The 15,162-nt window shown below is 39.1% G+C and overlaps 1 protein-coding gene across 15 annotated transcripts in view; it reads right to left on the bottom strand.

Moving 5' to 3' along the window:
* BMPR1B (bone morphogenetic protein receptor type 1B) overlaps window positions 1-15,162 on the bottom strand; it is an 899,743-nt gene that overhangs the window by 315,645 nt on the left and 568,936 nt on the right. Inside the window, exon 7 of one of the 15 annotated variants that reach the window (XM_069743596.1) lies at window positions 12,056-12,128. The exons of the other annotated variants lie outside the window; for them this stretch is intronic. The gene's annotated coding sequence lies outside the window, so the exon portion shown is untranslated. The remainder of the gene's footprint in view (window positions 1-12,055; window positions 12,129-15,162) is intronic. 15 annotated transcript variants of the gene reach the window in all.

Here is a 15,162-nt window from a genome sequence, read left to right as displayed (position 1 = left end):
AGAACCAAAGGAAGCTTTTTTATATATATACAATTAGTAAACTTTTATTTATGACAATACACACAATTTAAAAATTGATAAAAATACAAGCACATAACAAAATAATGAAAGTGCACAAAACACAAAAGTGCAAAAAAGACACCAGAACTTATGAGGTACACCGCACAACAAATTTTGCCATATGATTATAGTTCTATTGTAGACAAGGTACCGACATACTGCTCTCCTACATGCCAATCTGAAGGGGAGATATCCCTGTATATAAATAGCCTTCTCTGTGGCATTATCCCTTCTTACTCCCTCTCACAGGGAAATTAGTTATACTAATCAAGGTCCCTTTGGTAGTAATAAACTTTAAGCCATAATGGTATTAAATATAAAGACCCTGTGATAGGAACATAAAGAGAGCATGTCTCACCTAGTGCAGGATGGACCCCAGCACGCACCCCGACGCTCGTTTCGCTGCTGTCAGCCTCGCTTTCTCAAGGGGGAAGTGTGGTCTGAATGGCTTGTAGGACCAAAGCAGGTGGAAATGCATTTTGATGAGCTATGATTCTAAAAAGGGCCCGTAAATTGTTTTTGTACCGGGACCCTTCTCTATTTGTGCCATGGATAGAGATAGATAGATAGATAGAAAAAGTGGAACAGCACATACAATTAAATGGGTGCACAGGCCTCCAAGCAACTAATCCATATAATTGGCAAATATACAGGGACCAAAATAAATGGAAGGCAGCACTCCAGGTTTTAGCAAAAATATAAGTGGACTTTATTGGTCCCACATGGCGTGGTGCAACGTTTCAGCTTCCAAAAGCCTTTCTCAACCAGTTTAAGAAAGCTGTGATTAAAAATCATGGTTATTCCACAAAATATTGATTTCTGAACTCTTCCTGAGTTTAAACAGTAGTGTTGTTTCTAAATGATTATGAACTTGTTTTCTTTGCATTATTTGAGGTCTGAAAGCAGTGGTATTTTTTTATTATGACCATTTCTCCTTTTCAGAAAAAAATAAAAAATGGATTGCTTGGAACTTCGGAGACATGTTGTCAGAAGTTTATGGAATAAAAGAACAATTTATATTTTACTCAAAAACATACAGTACAGACAAAAAGTTTGGACACACCTCATTTAAAGATTTTTCTGTATTTTCACGACTATGAAAATTGTACATTCACACTGAAGGCATCAAAACTATGAATTAACACATGTGGAATTACATACTTAAAAAAGTGTGAAACAACTGAAATTATGTCTTATATTCTAGTTTCTTCAAAGTAGCCTCCTTTTGCTTTGATGACTGCTTTGCACACTCTTGGCATTCTCTTGATGAGCTTCAAGAGGTAGTGACTGGGAATGGTCTTCCAACAATCTTGAAAGAGTTCCCAGAGATGCTTAGCACTTGTTGGCCCTTTTGCCTTCACTCTGCGGTCCAGCTCACCCCAAACCATCTCGATTGGGTTCAGGTCTGGTGACTGTGGAGGCCAGGTCATCTGGCATACCACCCCATCACTCTCCTTCTTGGTCAAATAGCCCTTACACAGCATGGAGGTGTGTTTGGGGTCATTGTCCTTTTGAAAAAAGGAAATAAATGAAGGTCCAACTAAACGCAAACCGGATGGAATATCATGCCGCAAGATACTGTGGTAGCCATGCTGGTCCAGTATGCCTTCAATTTTAAAGAAATCCCCAACAGTGTCACCAGCAAAGCATCCTCAATCCATCACACCTCCTCCTCCATGCTTCACGGTGGGAACCAATCATGTAGAGTCCATCCGTTCACCTTTTCTGCGTCGCACAAAGACACTGTACTAGGAACCAAAGATCTCAAATTTGGACTCATCAGACCAAAGCACAGATTTCCGCTGTTCTAATGTTCATTCCTTGTGTTCTTTAGCCCAAACATGTCTCTTCTGCTTGTTGCCTGTCCTTAGCAGTGGTTTCCTAGCAGCTATTTTGCCATGAAGGCCTGCTGTACAAAGTCACCTCTTAACAGTTGTTGTAGAGATGTGTCTGCTACTACAACTCTGTGTGGCATTGACCTGTTCTCTAATCTGAGCTGCTGTTAACCTGCGATTTCTGAGGCTGGTGACTCGGATAAACTTATCCTCAGAAGCCGAGGTGACTCTTGGTTTTCCTTTCCTGGGACGGTCCTCATGTGAGCCAGTTTCTTTGTAGCGCTTGATGGTTTTTGCCACTGCACTTGGGGACACTTTCAAAGTTTTCCCAATTTTTCAGACTGACTGACCTTCATTTCTTAAATGGCCACTCATTTTTCTTTACTTAGAATTTGTATTATGGCAATAAAAAAGCAGCTAACAGTCTACTCAGTAGGGCTATCAGCTGTGTATCCACTCGACTTCTGCACAACACAACAGATGGTCCAAACCCCATTTATAAGGCAAGATATCCCACTTATTAAACCTGACAGGGCACACCTGTGAAGTGAAAACCATTCCCGGTGACTACCTCTTGAAGCTCATCAAGAGAATGCCAAGAGTGTGCAAAGCAGTCATCAAAGCAAAAGGTGGCTACTTTGAAGAACCTAGATTATAAGACATAATTTCAGTTGTTTCACGCTTTTTTGTTAAGCATATAATTCCCCATGTGTTAATTCATAGTTTTGATGTCTTCAGTGTGAATGTACAATTTACATAGTCCTGAAAATACAGAAAAATCTTTAAATGAGAAGGTGTGTCCAAACTTTTGGTTTGTACTGTACCTGTAAAGAGAAAAATCAGACATTTTGCAGTGGTCTCACTTTTTTCCAGAGCTGTATATGAGATAGATAATACAAGATAATAGATAGATATGAGATCAATGATAGATAGGTAGACAGATAGACAGACAGACAGACAGACAGATAGATAGATAGATAGATAGATAGATAGATAGATAGATCGATAGATGTGTTATTTCATCAGAATAGTAAAAGAAAGGGTGAAGTCTTATTCATTGGGAACATATTTCCTAGATATTTACAGTAGATGAATCAAAGGTCATGATGATTCAAAGCTTTACGCAGACATTGACCTTCTGATTCACACAATACATTACAGCCAGGAAGGGTTTGCCACATTTCTCAATGACTATATGTTCTCTCAGCAAGAAATTTATAGGTATTTTAGACATAATGCCCAGTACACAAAAGGATGCTCCACTTCAAAATGCACATTAAAGCTTTAGTCTACATAAGATACAAATCATGTCATAGAAGTCACCTACATTACTATTAACCAGAGCACAAGTGACAGTAACACAAAGAGAAACACTATTTTAGGGGGACATACAGCTTGTCTTCCTGCCTCCCCCCACACCGGCCTCCTCTAGGGTCTTCCCTGGTACTCGAACGTATGCATGTCAAGAACAAGGAACTACAATGCTTCTTCAGTTTATTAGCCAAGGTGTTGAATACAGAAAACTATATAACTAGCCAATAATTAAGCAGTATAGACTACAATTATCTACTTCAACCTATTAAGCCTCTGGAACTGGACGATTTTTCATGCTTGTGCTTTCGTGTTTTCCTCCACTTCTTTCAAGAGTCACAACATTTTTTTTCATCAGTATCACCATATGAGGGCTTTTTTTGTGGGACAAGTTGTAGTTTTGAATGACCCACATTCATTTTACCATATCAAGAACTGAAAAATGTAAAAAAAAAAAAAAAGTGGGGTGATAAACTGCAAATCCAAAATTGATTTTTCTTTTGTGTGTTACAGAGTCTACCATACAGTAAAAATATCTGGAAATAGGATTCCTTAGGTTAGTACGATTATAGCAATACCAAACTACAGATTTTTAATATACAGTATTTTCTGGTGTATAAGACGACTGGGCGTATAAGACGACCCCCAACTTTTCCATATAAAATATGGAATTTGGGATATACCCGCCGTATAAGACGGGGGTCATTTTATACGCCCAGTCATCTTATACGGCGTGTGCGGTGCTTATGGTTCCCAGGGTCTGGAGGAGAGGAGACTCTCCTTCAGGCCCTGGGATCCATATTCATGTAAAAAAAAATATATGGATATACTCACCCTCTGACGGCCCCTGACTCTCAGCGGTGCAAGCAGCAGCCTCCGTTCCTAATAATGCATTGAGCGTAGGACCTGCGATGACGTCGCAGTCACACGACCAATCACGCGACCGCGACGTCATTGCAGGTGCTACGCTCAATGCATTCTTAGGAACGGAGGCTGTCGCTTGCACTGCTGAGAGCCAGGGGCTGTCCGAGGGTGAGTATATCCATATTTTTTATTTTTATTCTTTATTTTTTACATGAATATGGATCCCAGGACCTGAAGGAGAGTCTCCTCTCCTTCAGACCCTGGGAACCATCCAGGATCGCTCCTTGCACACGCCGTACCCGGCGTATAAGACGACCCCTGACTTTTGAGATGATTTTCAGGGGTTAAAAAGTCATCTTATATGCCGGAAAATACGGGTATTGGTACTGAAGAAAAATTATGGGTTTTGAAAAAAAAAAATGTATGTGTTGCAATTTTCTCAGACCCAGATTTTTTTATTTTTTTTTATGAATGGAGCTTATTTTTTGTGTGCTGAGTTGTAGCTTTCATTGACACCATTTTGGATAATGTATGCCATATCGATCACTGTTGCAATTTTGGGGGGGAGTTTTCGGGATTGAAACACAGCATTTTAATTTTGCTGTGTGTTATGAATAATAATAATGCTTTGAATAATTTTATATCTAAAAAAGACTGGCTTTTTACAAATGTGGCAATACCAATTATGTTTACTATAATTATTTTTATTTTGTTTTAAAAATGGAAAAAAGGAAACAATTCAAACTTTTATAATTTTTTTTATGTTTCCTTTATTTTTAATCATTGAGGCTATACGCACACGTTGCGAATTTTGCTGCGGATCCGCAGCAGCTTTCCATGCGTTTACAGTACAATGTAAACCTTTGGAAAACGCAATCCGCAGTGCCCATGCTGCGGAAAAAACGCGCGGAAACGCTGCGGGTTCCATTCCGCAGCATGTCAATTGTTTGCGCGGATTCCACAGTGGTTTACACCTGCTCCATAATAGGAATCCGAAGGTGTAAAACCGCAGGTGGAATCTGCACAAAATCCGCATAAAATCCGGGGCAAATCCGCAGGTAAAATGCAGTGCCTTTTACCTGCGGACTTCTCAAATCCGCTGCGGAAAAATCCGCAGGGCTCAAAACTACGTGTGCATATACTTTTAGGCGTCTTTAGCCTGTGGTCATTTGATTTCTTATAGTATATACTACAATTTTGCAGTCTATAACATAAATCAGGGTCTCCTGATCTTCGGAGCAGTACCAAGATGGTGGTGATGAGTCTTCAGCAGGACCCCACCTGACATGGTAATCCATAGATCTTCTTGCGGTTATGGTTTGTGCAGCATAAATCGACTAAAATGTTCCCTTCAAAGGGCTGATCTGTAATACCAACTACAAGTGGAGCTGATTCTTAAAAAAAAAAAAAACTGTAAAACCCCTAATAATATGGATCTAATGTGAAAGAAAAAATCCGAATAGAAGTCCGCATGTTTCTGCAAATATAAACTTGGCTACGTAAATAAGGGGTTAAAATAAGCTGGCCTTTTAAGTCACTTGGTAAAAGCCTTCAGAATGGATGTACTTTGTGTTTTACTCACTAAATAAATGAAACACAGATGTGTCTAGAGAACTGAGCTCACGACAAAGTGTTAAATGCTACTGGCAAATTGAACTGTTAGCCCGAATTTTGGCCTGTATTTCAAATATGTATGTTTGTACAGCTGTAAAAGTATAGAAAAAAGTCAGCGGCCCTATCAATCGATGTTATTAGTGATAGACCTTCGTAGAATTTAAAACATCTGTTCTTCAAATTGAATCGAGGCTGAATGTTTGAAAGAAGTTAGATTTCTGTCTCAGATTCATGGTGTGCTTAATAAAACAAATAATTTTTGGACCTGGGCTTTTACATTGTAGCAATAATTAGGTGAAATGAGCGCAAGACTCTTACCCCTGTGCTGGCCGCTCACCAACTAGCTGTCACGAGGGCAGTAAAATATTTACTGTACAGCAACGTGAGTTGTTTAAGCAATCACTCGCTGTCTAGTACGACCACAGATAAATAATCTGTCAAGAAAATATGACTGCAACACTGAGCAGTGGGTAAGGAAGATGAGAAGGGGCTATGTTAGTGTACATGCATACAGGCAAGTTTAAGCACAGACCAATAGTACAGTATATGGTCAGTCTGACATAATATACGCCAGTATATATTTTATTGAAGGAAGGAATAAAGCATAGCCTTCTCTATGCCACCTTAGTGATATGGGTATATCAACAATAGACTGTTGGTGGTAACAAGCAGATTTGGCATGAATACATTCAGTATACATATGGATAAAGCCTCTTGTTGGACATCTCCAGATGTTGTCAATTTTCACATATTCTCCAGTTCCACTTCAAACTTTTCTCCATACAAAGCCAAACATATTTAAATATGTGTAGTAAGGGTAAAGCCTTGTCCTGCTACAACTGTACGGTACGGTTGATATATAAACCTTTTTTCCAATTACCTAGTATAAAGGGGTCATATGATACCGATGAGATAGCCAAAGGTTTGTTTTCGACAATAAGGTGTTCTATGCCAGAATATTTCAAGGACTAATCAACTAAGTGAGGAGAAACTACAGTCTACCATATCTGTCTGTCTAAGTACATGTGTGTCAAAAGTATTGACACCACTGCAATTCAGTCAGATAATACTCAGTTTCTTCCTTAAAATGATTGCAAACACAAATTCTTTGTTATTATTATAATGATTGCAAACACAAATTCTTTGTTATTATCTTCATTTAATTTGTCTTAAATGAAAAAAAACACAAAAAGAATTGTCCTAAAGCCAAATTGGATATAATTCCAAACCAAACACAAAAAAGTGGGTGAACAAAACTATTGGCACTGTTCGAAATATCATGTGATGCTTCTCTAATTTGTGTAACTAACAGCACCTGTAACTTACCTGTGGCACCTAACAGGTGTTGGCAATAACTAAATCACACTTGCAGCCAGTTGACATGGATTAAAGTTGACTCAACGTTTGTCCTGTGTCCTTGTGTGTACCACATTGAGCATGGAGAAAAGAAAGAAGACCAAGGAACTGTCTGAGGACTTGAGAAACCAAATTGTGAGGAAGCATGAACAATCTCAAGGCTACAAGTCCATCTCCAAAGACCTGAATGTTCCTGTGTCTACTATGCGCAGTGTCATCAAGAAGTTTAAAGCCCATGGCACTGTGGCTAACCTCCATAGATGTGGACGGAAAAGAAAAATTGACAAGAGATTTCAACGCAAGATTGTGTGGATGTTGGATAAAGAACCTCGACTAACATCCAAACAAGTTCAAGCTGCCCTGCAGTCCGAGGGTACAACAGTGTCAACCCGTACTATCCGTCGGCGTCTGAATGAAAAGGGACTGTATGGTAGGAGACCCAGGAAGACCCCACTTCTTACCCAGAAGTTTACCAAAACTTACCTGAAAAAGCCTAAAATGTTTTGAAAGAATGTCCTCTGGTCAGATGAGACAAAAGTAGAGCTTTTTAGGCAAAGGCATCAACATAGAGTTTACAGGAGAAAAAAAGAGGCATTCAAAGAAAAAAAACACGGTCCCTACAGTCAAACATGGCGGAGGTTCCCTGATGTTTTGGGGTTGCTTTGCTGCCTCTGGCACTGGACTGCTTGACCGTGTGCATGGCATTACAAAGTCTGAAGACTACCAACAAATTTTGCAGCATAATGTAGGGCCCAGTGTGAGAAAGCTGGGTCTCCCTCAGAGGTCATGGGTCTTGCAGCAGGACAATGACCCAAAACACACTTCAAAAAGCACTAGAAAATGGTTTGAGAGAAAGCACTGGAGACTTCTAAGGTGACCAGCAATGAGTCCAGACCTGAATGCCATAGAACACCTGTGGAGAGATCTAAAAATGGCAGTTTGGAGAAGGCACCCTTCAAATATCAGGGACCTCGAGCAGATTGCCAAAGAAGAATGGTCTAAAATTCCAGCAGAGAATTGTAAGAAACTCATTGATGGTTACCAGAAGCGGTTAGTCGCAGTTATTTTGGCTAAAGGTTGTTCAACCAAGTATAAGTCTGAGGGTGCCAATACTTTTGTCTGGCCCATTTTTGGAGTTTTGTGTGAAATGACCAATGTTTTGCTTTTTGCTACATTCTCCTTTGTTTTTTCATTTAAGACAAATTAAATGAAGATAAGAATACCAAAGAATTTTTGATTGCAATCATTTTCAGGAAGAAACTGAGTATTATCTGACAGAATTGCAGAGGTGTCAATACTTTTGGCCACAACTATATTATATACAGTGGGGCAAAAAAGTATTTAGTCAGTCAGCAATAGTGCAAGTTCCACCACTTAAAAAGATGAGAGGCGTCTGTAATTTACATCATAGGTAGAGCTCAACTATGGGAGACAAACTGAGAAAAAAAAATCCAGAAAATCACATTGTCTGTTTTTTTAACATTTTATTTGCATATTATGGTGGAAAATAAATATTTGGTCAGAAACAAACAATCAAGATTTCTGGCTCTCACATACTTCTAACTTCTTCTTTAAGAGTCTCCTCTTTCCTCCACTCATTACCTGCAGTAATGGCACCTGTTTAAACTTGTTATCAGTATAAAAAGACACCTGTGCACACCCTCAAACAGTCTGAATCCAAACTCCACTATGGTGAAGACCAAAGAGCTGTCAAAGGACACCAGAAACAAAATTGTAGCCCTGCACCAGGCTGGGAAGACTGAATCTGCAATAGCCAACCAGCTTGGAGTGAAGAAATCAACAGTGGGAGCAATAATTAGAAAATGGAAGACATACAAGACCACTGATAATCTCCCTCGATCTGGGGCTCCACGCAAAATCCCACCCCGTGGGGTCAGAATGATCACAAGAACGATGAGCAAAAATCCAAGAACCACGCGGGGGGACCTAGTGAATGAACTGCAGAGAGCTGGGACCAATGTAACAAGTCCTACCATAAGTAACACACTACGCCACCATGGACTCAGATCCTGCAGTGCCAGACGTGTCCCACTGCTTAAGCCAGTACATGTCCGGGCCCGTCTGAAGTTTGCTAGAGAGCATTTGGATGATCCAGAGGAGTTTTGGGAGAATGTCCTATGGTCTGATGAAACCAAACTGGAACTGTTTGGTAGAAACACAACTTGTCGTGTTTGGAGGAAAAAGAATACTGAGTTGCATCCATCAAACACTATACCTACTGTAAAGCATGGTGGTGGAAACATCATGCTTTGGGGCTGTTTATCTGCAAAGGGGCCAGGACGACTGATCCGGGTACATGAAAGAATGAATGGGGCCATGTATCATGAGATTTTGAGTGCAAAACTTCTTCCATCAGCAAGGGCATTGAAGATGAAACGTGGCTGGGTCTTTCAACATGACAATGATCCAAAGCACACCGCCAGGGCAACAAAGGAGTGGCTTCGTAAGAAGCATTTCAAGGTCCTGGAGTCGCCTAGCCAGTCTCCAGATCTCAACCCTACAGAAAACCTTTGGAGGGAGTTGAAAGTCCATGTTGCCAAGCGAAAAGCCAAAAACATCACTGCTCTAGAGGAGATCTGCATGGAGGAATGGGCCAACATACCAACAACAGTGTGTGGCAACCTTGTGAAGACTTACAGAAAATGTTTGACCTCTGTCATTGCCAACAAAGGATATATTACAAAGTATTGAGATGAAATTTTGTTTCTGACCAAATACTTATTTTGCACCATAATATGCAAATAAAATGTTAAAAAAACAGACAATGTGATTTTCTGGATTTTTTTTTCTCAGTTTGTCTACCATAGTTGAGGTCTACCTATGATGTAAATTACAGACGACTCTCATCTTTTTAAGTGGTGGAACTTGCACTATTGCTGACTGACTAAATACTTTTTTGCCCCACTGTATATCTGAAAAAAAGAAGAAAAAAGGCTGGACAAAGGCTCGAGAGGAGCCGAAACGTTGCCCAGGATGAGTGGGGCAGAATAAAGTTTTTTCACTTTTTTCCACCTGAAGCAATTGGAGTGCTGGCTTCATTTTTTTTCTTCTTCTGTTTAGTTTGGCAAGTAGACTGTTTGCCTGGAGGCTGTGAATTAGTGTGCTGTTCCTTTTTTTACGATAGATAGATAGATAGATAGATAGATAGATAGATAGATAGATAGATAGATAGATAGATAGATAGATAGATCATATTTGGCATCACCACCATGTCTAGCCTATAAAAGTGTAAAATTAATTAACCCAATGAGAGGAGCCAGAAAAATAAAAATAAAACAACAGATGTGCAGTTTTTTGGCTACCATACGGCCTAAGAATGCAATAAAATGCGATTAAAATGTTGTATGTATTCTAAATTAGTATTATTAAAACGGTCAGCTCACTATGCAAAAATCAAGTCATTGAATAAATGGCTCAGTCAATGGAACAGTGAAAGCGTAATGGGTCTCGAAATATGGAAACCCAAAGCAACTTCTTTTTAACAAATTACTGAGTGTTATTGTTTTATTACCTAAATAGGTACATTTAAAAACTTCATGTCAGATTGGTATTGCTGAAATCATACTGACTTAAAATCATGCAGCCTCATTTATACCACACAAAAACCACTAAAAAAAGAAAACCCCAAAAAGGGGTGTGGGAATGCATTTTTTTCACATTTAGTCCTACTTCAATCCCCCCTCCATATTTCAGTATATTGTATAGTAAAATGAATGGTGTCATTCTAAACTGCAAACTCACAGATACTGTATGAGGCCGTTTTGCACAATGCCATGATTAACCCACCATACGTTTAGTGTCCCGATCCCAGTATACAGAAAATGGCTACTTCTACTTGCGCTTGTAAAGAAACAGGTGAAATCATTGATAGCAACTAAATAGTTCTTTATGAAGTGAATCAAATACTGATAAACCCTGGAGAGCAGAACAGAAGAATAGGGAGGATGTGTTTTTTTTTCTTTTGTCTGGTATCATTTTATGGGGGCACGGAGGCTGATATTATGGGAACCTTTTGTCATTATAGGAGCACATTGTTATTTTAGTAGTAGGCTAGCGATATGTGGGTCTATAGTTTTGAGGGAACCACAGGTATGATTGTATCGGCACTGTTTTGGTTATTGTAGATGCACTATCAGTTCCAGGAAACTTTTAGAGACTTTAGAGACTATGGAGGGTTTATTTACACAAGCTGATAATAGTTTAACTGATAAACAACGCCATCATCACTCATGACTAGGAATTTACTATGATTAAGTACTATGACCTATTTGTCTACTATAGGTGGCCAGGATTTATTTAATGTGGGCAAGAAAACTTTAGGACCCGAATGGCAGTTTTGAAAATTTTCCTGGCACATGTGACATCTTGAAAAAGGAAAATTTTCAAAAGGGTCAAGAGAAGAGAATGCTGTATAGCACTTGTAACTGCACTGACTGCATTTTGTTCTGTCATTTTTCACCAATTTTCATTTAGTGATAGGCTGCCTCCTGTGGGTTTGGCTAAATTTTCTACAATAATAAGGCCATATTTTTGTCACCACCTTCTTTGGGAGGCAAGTAGATGGTTTTATTCCTGAAAAAAAGGTTTCATTGTACTTAATACAACATAGAACCTTTCCCAATTTTTCCTACCATTAACCTTTCAGATATTCAAAATGTACAAAATAGTACTGATCAAACCTAAAGGACTACCTCATGGCAAAACACACAGTTGTGGAAAAGCCATTATTGTGATTTCATTCAATGCACCTATGTAAAGAGTGTGTGATAAAGACACATACACAAGTCTTAACACCATATCTGGAGTAAATCTAGAACCCCCTCATTAGTCAAGGTAGCCCACCGCTATTTTTTATGGAGAGGAAATTTACACTCAGATAACATAAACACAGCTCCAGGCACATCTGTAATTTCATGTTCAGCTTAATATTAAACCGAGCCAAGACTTGCGTATTTAGCATGCAATTTCCATAAACTACGACCTGATTAGCTGACCTGTTAATGAGTCCGTCTGTTCTGCCGAGCAGGAGTTTTAGTAGGACAAGTAGCCTCTGTTCTCAGGTTCAATCTGTTACAAATATAACAAGAATAAACTTTGGCTTCAGCCTGAAACCTAACACGGATTGGAACCTTCCATAAAAAGCAACCCACCCATGCTCTTAAAAATTTTATGATTATTGTTGCTGAAATAACATTTAAATGGAGCTGAAGTTTCAGAGAAAACAATCTATGTGCATACATCTAAGCCATTTTAGCTTGCTCCTCCACTGTGTTTCTTGGATATAATATGTTCCAAGTTACCAATTCTCCATTTAAATTTATCCTGCTTTGCAAGGCAGTAGATGAGAATTGCAAAAAAAATTGGGAATATTACTTTGTCAAACAATTTAACTCAAATGGAAAGTAACCCACAAATCTCAAAATACTTGACTACAACATGCCATGATATAAAAGGTGGAAAAGTTCCAACTATGGACATAAATCTAATTACCATATATACTCGTGTATAAGCTACGTTTTTCAGCACATTTTGTGTGCTGAAAATGCCCCCCTTGGCTTATACACGAGTCATTGTCTGTGAAGACGACGGGGGAGGGGGAGCGGCGGAGCAGCGAATGACAGGAGGCAGAAGCCGGCTGCTGCGGCTAAATCCTGTGCCCACTGCTAAAAAGATATGAATATTCACCTCACTTGCAATGAACATTAATTTCTCTTATAGCATGCACACAGTGTCAGCAGCAGTCGCCGGCTTCAAAGCAGCTGCCGGGTTATCACAGGTGCCTGGTCATTAAGGTAATGAATATTCACCTCTCCCCACTCACATAGGCGTGGAGAGTGGTGAATATTCATTACCTTAATGAGCGGGGACCCGTGATCGCTCGGCAGCAGGAGCTGCAGGCACCAGACCGAGAAGCTGAAAAGGCGTGCAGTGAAGGTACCGCAAGTAGGATGGGAATAAGGAGCCATGCATACAAGGATGGGAATAAGGAGTCAAACATGTAAACATGAGGACACAATGATTGCGGCTATTAAAAAAATATTTTTTTTCCGTATTTTTGTGGTTTAAAAAAAAATCTGTCATTTGAAAAAGAATTGTTCTGTGTGGTCATTTTCTGAAACCTATAACTTTTTATTTTTATGTTAATGGACATGTGTGATGTTTTTTATGCTGAGCTATAGGTCTTAATTGTACTTTTAAGGAGTAAATGAAAAGTTTTTTAATCACTTATTGCAATTAAATTGGATTTTTTTCTACTAAATAGGCTTCTCTCGTCTTTTTATATCTTTATTTTTGTCTGGGAATTAGGGAGTGTAATTCAAATGTTTATGTTTTTTATGTTTGTAATATTTTTTAAAACCTCGTTTTACTGTTTTATGCTTTTTTTTTCCTAATAGGGAAATTAACACTTATCATTGGAATGCCTGATGTATATTCTGTGATACCACAGTATTGCAGTGCATGGAAAAAATAATGGCTCCTATGAAGCACAGCCTGGCTGCCATGACAAGTCATCAGTGGTGATGGGCATCAAAACACACTTTTTGCCTGAATCGCTTAGTGATCTGAGCTAGCTTTAGTTGCTGCTGTTAGGAGCTCCCTGTCATACTGGTACACCATGGTGTCAGAAGGGGTTAAATATATCCACAACAGTGGTAATAGTATCAGTCGTTGTAACATAGTATGATTTACTGAGTTAAGGCAGACAAAATCATCATCAACTCTTATCCAAAGTGAAGAGAGTGTCTCTCTCCATGGGAGCTATACTGTCCTGCCACCCTATTAATATTAATGGACATTATGTAATTCGTAATTTCCCCTGTGGTGGCGCTGTAGAGAAACTGCTAGGTTTTCACCCATATTTAATCTGATTCCAGTATGTGGTTATGTTCTAACCAGCTCATCCTCAATACACCCTTCTATTAAATAGGCAACGACAAAAACGACTAACTGCGTCTTAACCAGGGCATATACTATAAGTATTTTAACTTCTTTCTTTTTCTTAGCATTTATTGCTTTTTTCTAAATGACATATTATGGGGGCATGCACGTTTTCAGGACTATAGTTTCCACTTTACCCTCAGTAGCTAAAAAGCCACAATGTTCAGATAGCTCCTAATTTGATTCAATTACAAATAAAATGTTCTAAACCTTGAGAGAACTCATCAGAACTCCATGTACTGGGTCAATGTGGTTTATTCAGATTGTCAGACTCAATTTGCTAGTAAGACTTTGACACTGCACACAGAACAGTGTTTCAAAACCACTAGACACAACTATTACTGCAAGTGCTGATATATTATCAAAGTGATAAGGAAATAGAAAAGGCTCTGAATTTACGGCACACTCTAAAGAAATGCCTCCTTCAGAGACACAATTGAGAAATACGAAGTGAAGGTTTTATTGTTTTTTCATTTTTCTTTTGAAGAAACATACAAAGAAACAAAAAGGTCGACATGACCAAAGTACTTCTGCAATTTCTTCTACCGAGGCTTTTAAAATCGCCTTTTTGTGATTAAAGAATGAACAATAAATTCTCAAAAATGTCAACAAGTAATTTTCCAGGTCAAGAGCCTAATACAATGAATCTGTATAGTTTAAATTGGGGCTGTTTTGCATTGGAACAGGAGGTGCAGAATAATTAATTACATTGTTCTAGCTCACTTGTTTCAAGCATTAAGCTTTCAGAAAAATGTAAAAAAAAATGAAGTAGGAGGCCACAATCATCTCTATGTATTCACTATGTGTTGGTAAAGAGAAATTTCAAGCTTAAAGGGAACCTGTCACCAGAAAAATGCTATTAACCTGCAGATATGGGGTTAATCTGCAGGTTAATAGAGTTATTAACCTGCCTGACACCTTAACTTACCTGATCGCTGCAGGGAGAAAATGATCTTTATTCCCCCTGCAGCATTCCGGTTTCAGTCACGGGGCAGCGCCAGATTTGGTTAAGTCACCACTCTGAGTATAGAGATCAGATGCTCTAAATGCGCCCCCAGCACTACCTGACAACGGCTTATCATTAGGACTGGCTGTCAGTCAGGGACGGGGGCGTATTTACAGCCGCCGCTTCGTATACTCAGAGTGGTTACTGAACCCCCAC

The sequence above is a fragment of the Ranitomeya imitator genome, chromosome 1, assembly GCF_032444005.1.
Source record: "Ranitomeya imitator isolate aRanImi1 chromosome 1, aRanImi1.pri, whole genome shotgun sequence".
NCBI classification, from domain to species: domain Eukaryota; kingdom Metazoa; phylum Chordata; class Amphibia; order Anura; family Dendrobatidae; genus Ranitomeya; species Ranitomeya imitator.
The sequence above is the reverse complement of the archived record's forward strand: the minus strand, read 5'-3'. Positions and strand labels throughout refer to the sequence as shown.